General features: G+C 40.5%; 1 long non-coding RNA gene across 1 annotated transcript in view; it reads right to left on the bottom strand.

Moving 5' to 3' along the window:
- Positions 1-3,950: 3,950 nt before the first annotated feature.
- LOC148053094 (uncharacterized) overlaps positions 3,951-7,612 on the bottom strand; it is a 32,597-nt gene continuing 28,935 nt past the window's right edge. The window contains exon 3 of the long non-coding RNA XR_015708910.1: positions 3,951-4,094. This is a non-coding gene — a long non-coding RNA (uncharacterized LOC148053094). The remainder of the gene's footprint in view (positions 4,095-7,612) is intronic.

Genomic DNA, 7,612 nt, shown 5'->3' with positions numbered 1-7,612 from the left:
CTAATATACATAATAACTTTTAATTCCAGCATTTCAGTGCTCACTAAAAGCAAAAGGCACCTTTAATACCTTGGTAACAGAAATCAGTGACCAGATCTGAAAGAAGCCTCTAGACTAGCTACCGATACAGCATGCTCTGCCTGCCACCCGCTTTGGAGGCAGGCTCTGTACTGACCCATCAGGTGTATCCAGCATGGCACACGCAGATTTGAGGCAGCTGCCTACTTCTTGCAGGAAGGAAACTTTTCTGTGTGTACCACAGGGACAGCCTTCATGCGTACGCTTTATTTGGTTTTCTCACCTTTGGAAGGAATATGGTTCCCCCACTCTGTCGCCTTCACATGGACTCAACTGTAACAGTGGACAGGCTTAAGGGGTTAAGGAAAATAAATTAGGAGACAGGACAGATTGCAATGAAGGCTGTAACTTGAAAGAAGGTTGTGAAAAAATGTAATTCCAAATTACACTTTGCCATAAGTTACCTCCTTAGTAGCTCCAGTATCCACTAGGCAGAATCCTTAAGACATGCCTTAACCTTTACAGACATGATCCAGACCTTGGAGTCATATCCTATGAGGCAGAGATTAACTGGAAATGAGACCAACATATATCATGTCTGCATGACAGACTGAAACACACACCCACCACAAGAAGAATAAAACTCTCTCTTGAATGTGTCTGCATTGTAAAAGAGAGAGGGGGAAGATTGATTTATTTAAACAAGTACTTAACTAACAATAAACACTATCAAACCAAAGCAAACTAATGCTCAGCCATTAAAGCATCCATTCAACGGCCCATCTGTCATATTGTTAAGACCTTTAGAAGTTGTTTAACAAAATGTTAAATAAGATGACATTCAGCAGCACAAAATGCTTGACTGGCTAATGCAACAAAAAGGGGTTGGCCTGCTGGTGTTTGATATACTGCTCTGTGCTACAGACTGAAAGCTCTGGAGCACACGAGGGGGCTCCCGGGCTGCCGCTTTTTATCTCAGTGAGAAGTGCCAGAAAAGCCCAGAATCACCACAGGCCAGTGTCAGCAGCATCACGCATGGAGAGGAAGAAAATCCCAATGCAGACAGGAAAAGATGTACTATATAAGGAGAGAAAAAGGAAGCAGAAGAAACAAACTGGCCTATGAAAGGGAAAAGGAAGAAAGCCCCAAATTATCATATTCTTGGTAATCCATGCCTCTTCCAAATCTAGATTTTTTTTTTTTTCCCCTCACTCACCTCTTATCTTTTATTCTACATTTGACAGTAAGGTTTGATGGATGTGCTATGAAAATACTTCACATTGGCCATGATAGACTATTTAGTAAATATCTGTACAACTCCAAAGGTGTATGCAGTCAATTCAGCAAAGATGCATGCAAGTTCTGTTTGTTTGCTTTCTTACATGAGAACAGATTGTTCTCATTCCCTTTTGAGAATAGCGACCCTCATAAAATATGACTTTTTAGGAACTGGCTGCATTGATGCCAGAGGCTTGTACAGCTTCAAATCTATCATCAGAGTTAAGGCAGTACAACTAGGCAATGTAGGCAATTAGTAGGCTTCCTGCAGTATTTGAAGAATAGATGAAATGTTGCCCTAAAAAAGCCTGTTTCCTAAGGAAAAAAAAAAATCTTTCAGATCTGCAGAAGGAAGAAAAGGAAAAAAGTATTTTAAGTTTAGACATCTAAGAGTTTTCACAAGACGCTACTGGACAGCTCTATTGCCATAGATGATGCTCCCCAGCCCCAAATGCCACAAACAAAAATAAGAATCTGTGAAAAGCAAATAGCAACATGCAAATAACTGTTAAAAATAAGAGTACAAATTTCTTTTACAATTTAAAACTTTCCCCTGGCATTACAAGACCTTTTTTAAAACTCAAGGCTTCACAACACTACAAAATGTAACCCTTTGTCTACCGGTATCCTTCAGTATACAAGGCTTTTGTTGCCCATATTCCCTGCCAGCGCATTTCCCTTACCAGTGCTGAGAAGAGAGAAGCCAGGAAGCCCAGCTGGCAGGCTCAAATTTCCCAGCAGCTCAGCACTGACAGTAAGTACAGAGGTCTTTGGAAAATCTGGCCTCAAGTGCCACAGGCAGAAGTACCCAGTACCACAAGTATCTGGGTTTTGTTTCAGCATGGTGACAGCTAATAGAAGTATAGTATTAGCAGGCAGTACGGAGCTTATATGCTAGTGCTAGCCTAGTGTCCACATAAAGACACCCTTGTTAGTCACCTTAGTAGAGCAGCACCACGCTAAACTCTAGGGTAAAATGGTATAACCTAGAGTGCTTCCTGATGGTTTCACTGACCTTCAGTGGTAGCTAAATACATATAGGGATGAACTACAATTAAAACTAACCAATGTTTCCAGGTAACTTACTGATTTAGAAAGTATTCCCTCTGAAAACATACTTTTAATCAACTGTTATTTAATACATCAAAACTGAGAAACAATAAAATCCTAGGAAACAGGAATTCAATACATGTTAGCAAGTCTAGATAAACACCGACTGACGAATGCAGAGAGTTTACCTTGGCTGCTAACAGATATTAAATTTGCAGGCCTTGTTCATGCTGTGATTGATAAACAGATTTTTTTTTTTACCCACTATGAATACACAACTAAAAATAAAAAACAAAACAAAACACTGTTTTCCCAGATGGAAGTATATCCTTAGAAAGAAGAAAAAAAAAAAAAAAAGCGTGCTATGCCAAGCTGGCTCTAGAACCCAAATCATCTGCCGTGAAGGTGCTACTCTCACACAGTGGTAGTGGCATGTTAAGTAAGAACCAGATGCAGACATAGCTTCAGCTTCATAGCAAGAGTGATGGGGAAACCATACAACCCCTTCTTCTCTCAAACGTCCTCCCACAGCCTGTTTCTGCCTCAGCAAGATCTATTCCAGATGAATAAGGGACCTGGGAAAAGCAAGCAAGACCACAACAGTGTTCTGTTGATGACGTGAGTAAATAACCATATATAACCATATATATATATAAATATATATTTTTTTTTTTTTTTTTCACTCCTTTCTCACTGAAATTATCTTGGCTGTCAGTAAAGAATACTTACAGGAACATGCCAGAATGGTCATTTTTCCAAACTAAGAGCTCTAAAGGTCAGCCTTCGGTTATTCCAAATTCAACACTACCGTGACTGTGTCACCTCTTGGGAAAGGGGGAAGGATTCTTCAGCAAAACATATGGCAAAAGCAGTTTATTTTATCACACTGCAGTATTGTTTTGAAGTGAAAGAAGGCTTGTAGGGAGAGACAGTATCTTTTATTAGACCATCTATTATTGTTTCTTCCCCGCCCTTTTAAAAGTAGTTTATTTTATGGGTTAAGGGTGACTAGAGCAGAGAAAAGAGCTCTGCTGTAGTACTTACAGACAAGAGAAGAGAAATAAAGATTAAAAGGAAAAATAAAGAAGAAAAAGTAACACAGGCTGATCTATTTAAAAGCTGGCACATGAGGGTTTTATTAGAGACATATACTGGCAGAGCGAGGGGAAAGGAATCAGGGAAAAAAAAAAAAAAAGATTCATCCTATACAATGAGTATCTGACTACAGACCAATTCAAAGAGCCAGCCCAAAGGTCCAACCTGGTCAGCAGAAAGATTCCCACAGAGGCCAGTCCAGCCTCTCCTGTATGCAGTTTTCAGTTACATACACATTACTGTGAATATTCAAGTGAGAAGGAGGAGGCTATGCCCAATTTTGGACTGTATAAGCCTCCCAGTGCAAATTATGTAGAGGAACATCAGCTAGCTGCCTTTTGCATGGCAAATATGCCAGCTTTTGACACAAAGGAGAAAAAAAGCATTGGACTGGCCTTTGTTTTCTCCTCCATTTTGGGAAATATCTTTGCACTAGCATGCTCCCCAAGATATGTATGGCAATGAAAGCTTTCTACCTCCAAGCTCACCTGGATAACAACACCATGCAAGATAACAGGAGAGCACCAGCAGGTGGAAGCTGCATTGCTACAATGCCAGGGAGATCCTGGCTCCCACTGCAGATTCTTTGCTTGCATGATCATTAGTTAACTTCAAAGAAGTGGCTGACAACCTTCCACAGCGCATGAAGAAAGCTGAAAAGATCAATTACAAAAATGATTAGTATGCATACTATACCTAGGTTCTGCAGGCAGCTCTTCCTCAATAAGTATATCAGAGACCAAACAAAAGGATAAATAAATCATCCTAGCCTCTGTTTACAGCAGAAACAGCAGCCAGAAAGAAACCTTTACGGATTTTAATTCTATTGGAAACACATTCCTCTTTTTCTATCAAATATATTGCGCTGAAACTTAAATGAAGCTTTTAAAACGCAAAACTAAGAAAACTCATTATCCCATAAAAGGACAAATTTGCTTCCTTGGTGAATCAGTCATCCAGCTAATCTACCTGATTCCTTCTTTTTAAAGCAATCTTGCTCTCATCAAAAATTGTCATTAACTGTACCTGGTTTTTTTTTCCAGGCACAAGGTAACACACTGTTACAATATCTGTGCTTGCATAGCATTAATATGACAGGTTTGCAGCCATGGAACTAGGTATGCACCCAGCATCTTCACTGTAAATACTGTTTTCCGGGACCTACAAAGTGGATGTTAAAAAAAAAAAAAAAAAGGCGCCAAAAAACAAACAAAACAACGAACAAAAAAACCCCACAACAAAACCACAAAACCCAAACAAAACACACTGACTTCTCTATAATGGCCAGTTTCCTGAGCCTCCCTCAACCTGCTCAGTGGTTTACTGATAGGATTGTGCCCTTTATAGCAATGGGTAGTTTTTCACCTTTAGAGAGAGAGTAAGAGTTTCTCAGGCTTAGTTCTTTTCTAAATACATCAAGAAATCTGGTTTGTAAATGCATTAGGCAACTATATTCCTTACTAATATGAACTAGTGCAGCTGCACTGACATCCGTAGAGCTGCACCTATTAATAACAGCTAAGGATCTGGCCTATAATACGATACTATTAAGGGCCAGTAGGTCTCATCAGTCCTCCCCTAAGGAGAGCAAGGGGGGGGAAGAGAGAAAGAGAGAGAGAGATCGAAATATAAAAGCTGAAAACCAGCTACTGTGACTATATCATCAGGTTCATCTTTCAGGCAACTTATGTGTGATTGTTTAACCTGAAGTGGCCTTGGATTAGCGTGAGAGACTTACAAAACCTGCAAACCACATAACGGGTCATTCATCCATGAGCCTATTTGATTCACACCGTTTCAGAATTAGCAGAACACATGCTGACTTGGTACGCTGCCTCACCATAAAGACATTAAACCAGATGTGCAGCAACTGACCAAGAACACCTTTCCCCAAGCACGTTCTTTCTTCCTGCTGAACTATTTGTTATATAGATAGGTCTGCTGAAAGGTCACTGAACCACACAGCTAATGAAAATGCACAGAGAGAGATAGGAGCTGCATCTTTGACTGCAACAGAATTCCTCGGATTCATGTTGAGACACAGAGAAGCTGTGCTGCTGTTAAACGGCTGATCAGTTTATTCTGCCAAACATCTGAGAGCATCATTAGTTACACAAATGGCTTGAATTATGATCAAATGAGCTGAATAACCTGCTGCCATGAAACTCCATGTGAGTCCTGTTTTATCAGATCTCAACATGTGTTACTCAGTGCGAAGCCGTGCCTCCTGGCTCTATCTGAAGGCTCATCCAGGCCAGGGCTTAAGAGTCCCTTTTGCATCCTGAGGACCACCTTTCCTACTGAATTGTTTTACCCAAAGATTGCCTCAGTATATATTTCCACCAGACAAGAAGGATTAACACAACATTTTCAGACATCTTTTGCCGCAGCACTTTCACACACTGTGTTTGATAGTAGGTATATGGATGTGTCGCTCTCTACTTTTAGGAAAAAAAAAACCAAACACAACACATTTCCCTGTTGTTTGAAAGCTGACTGGTGATGGAAAGGAATTAATCAGATCAGTTTATCATTTTGCTAAGACAGGACCAGGCTATCTCTCGGACCACAGAAAGAGTACTCTGCGCAATACCAGCCGTAAGATTTACCTCCCTCCTTTAGTTTTTGCTGCCATTCCTGCAAACCAACCATTTATACCAGAAAGGCTCTGCCATGGATCAAGATACATCAGCTTAACCTAATTCCAAGAGAAAAAAATTAAATACCACTATTTCAAAGCATCAGTCCTCCAGTCTACTCTCACTTTTGAAGGCTGACACCTGGTGTGCTAAGTCCCAAGGGTGAGTAAATACCTGTATTCCAGAAAATGACAGATTCTTGTATAAGCAAAACGATCAGTTCCAAATTATATTTCTTCTACTGGGTCTCTAAACTCTTTGCTCAGAAAGTAAAGGTCCAGCTAGTATCACTCACAACTGCGAGAACCTCCCATGTATTTACTTTTGTTTTGTGAAATACTTTACTGAACAGGAGATAGCCTGTACAGAATCAACACGGAGGAAAAAAAAAAAACCCTGCTGTTCTCAATCCAGAGACACTGAAACATTTTATCTTGCAATACAGAACAGTGCTGCTGTGCACAATTTACCCCAAAATTATTGCATGGAAGGGTATCAAGAAATACACAGATGTACTGATGAAAGATTTGTAAGGACAGCCATAAATTAGTGTGTTCTCTCTTAGTTTTACAAGTCTCAAAATTAATAGTTTCATTCTCACCTCTGGGAATAAATGGTTTCTAAGGGGAGAAATGCATCACACAAAATCCACCACTGCCACCAAGAATGGTTACACTCACTTAGCCATGACTGATCAATCAAGAAGCTCCGCAAACATTGCCGTGCCAGCACTGTCAGACAAGAAATAAGCAGCCAGGTTCATTCCCGAGATCAGCAGAGAGATAACCAGGCTTCATACATGCATGAAACCCTGACCAAGGACGACCTGTTGGAGAAGGTACAGCACAAAGCAGCTTGATGTCCTGCACATCCTGGGACACGTGCACTGAGTGCACTGCTTTACGACTGAGCTGCAACATGCCCATTTCCAGCATACACACAGTGCATAGGGTGGCTTAGTGGCTTGCTTCGGATGATGAAAGAAAGGATTTGGAAATATGCGTTTGTTTTGCTAATAGAGAGCCGTGCTCACTCAGATACACATGGAGAAGGGATGCTCTGCACAACTACAGCTGTAAGGGTCCTCCCTCTTGTTTTACCATCTCCTACTCCTTGCACTGAAGAAGCTCTGCAGCAGTTTAGGAATGTGGAAGAAAGGAGAGCATTTTGCCTACATCCAGCAGTACTTGGCCAATGGACACCATTTTTTATCTACCAGACGGTTTTTACACACAATCTTGTACAAATCCCTGCAAGTGCACTGACAGAATTAGTGACCTGCCTCATATTTATTTTTTTCCTTTCTGTTTTCAAGCACTTCCTGCAGACAGCACCTGAACTAGAGTACAGCTGAGCTAGAACTACAGCAAGCACCTGGTGAAATGCTACATATGTTATTTTGGATCATCAAATAAAATAAAAATCACAGCAAACACTATTAGCTTTAATAACAATGAGTCCAAGATTTAATCATGTTGCACGCATGTGGCTGGGAATTTTGTAACAAGAGCTTCAAGTGAAACAAGTAGTTT

The sequence above is a fragment of the Nipponia nippon genome, unplaced genomic scaffold (genome assembly GCF_047370975.1).
Source record: "Nipponia nippon isolate SJK-2023a ecotype South Korea unplaced genomic scaffold, ASM4737097v1 scaffold_4, whole genome shotgun sequence".
Lineage (NCBI taxonomy): Eukaryota > Metazoa > Chordata > Aves > Pelecaniformes > Threskiornithidae > Nipponia > Nipponia nippon.
This window is presented reverse-complemented; position numbering and strand designations above follow the sequence as displayed.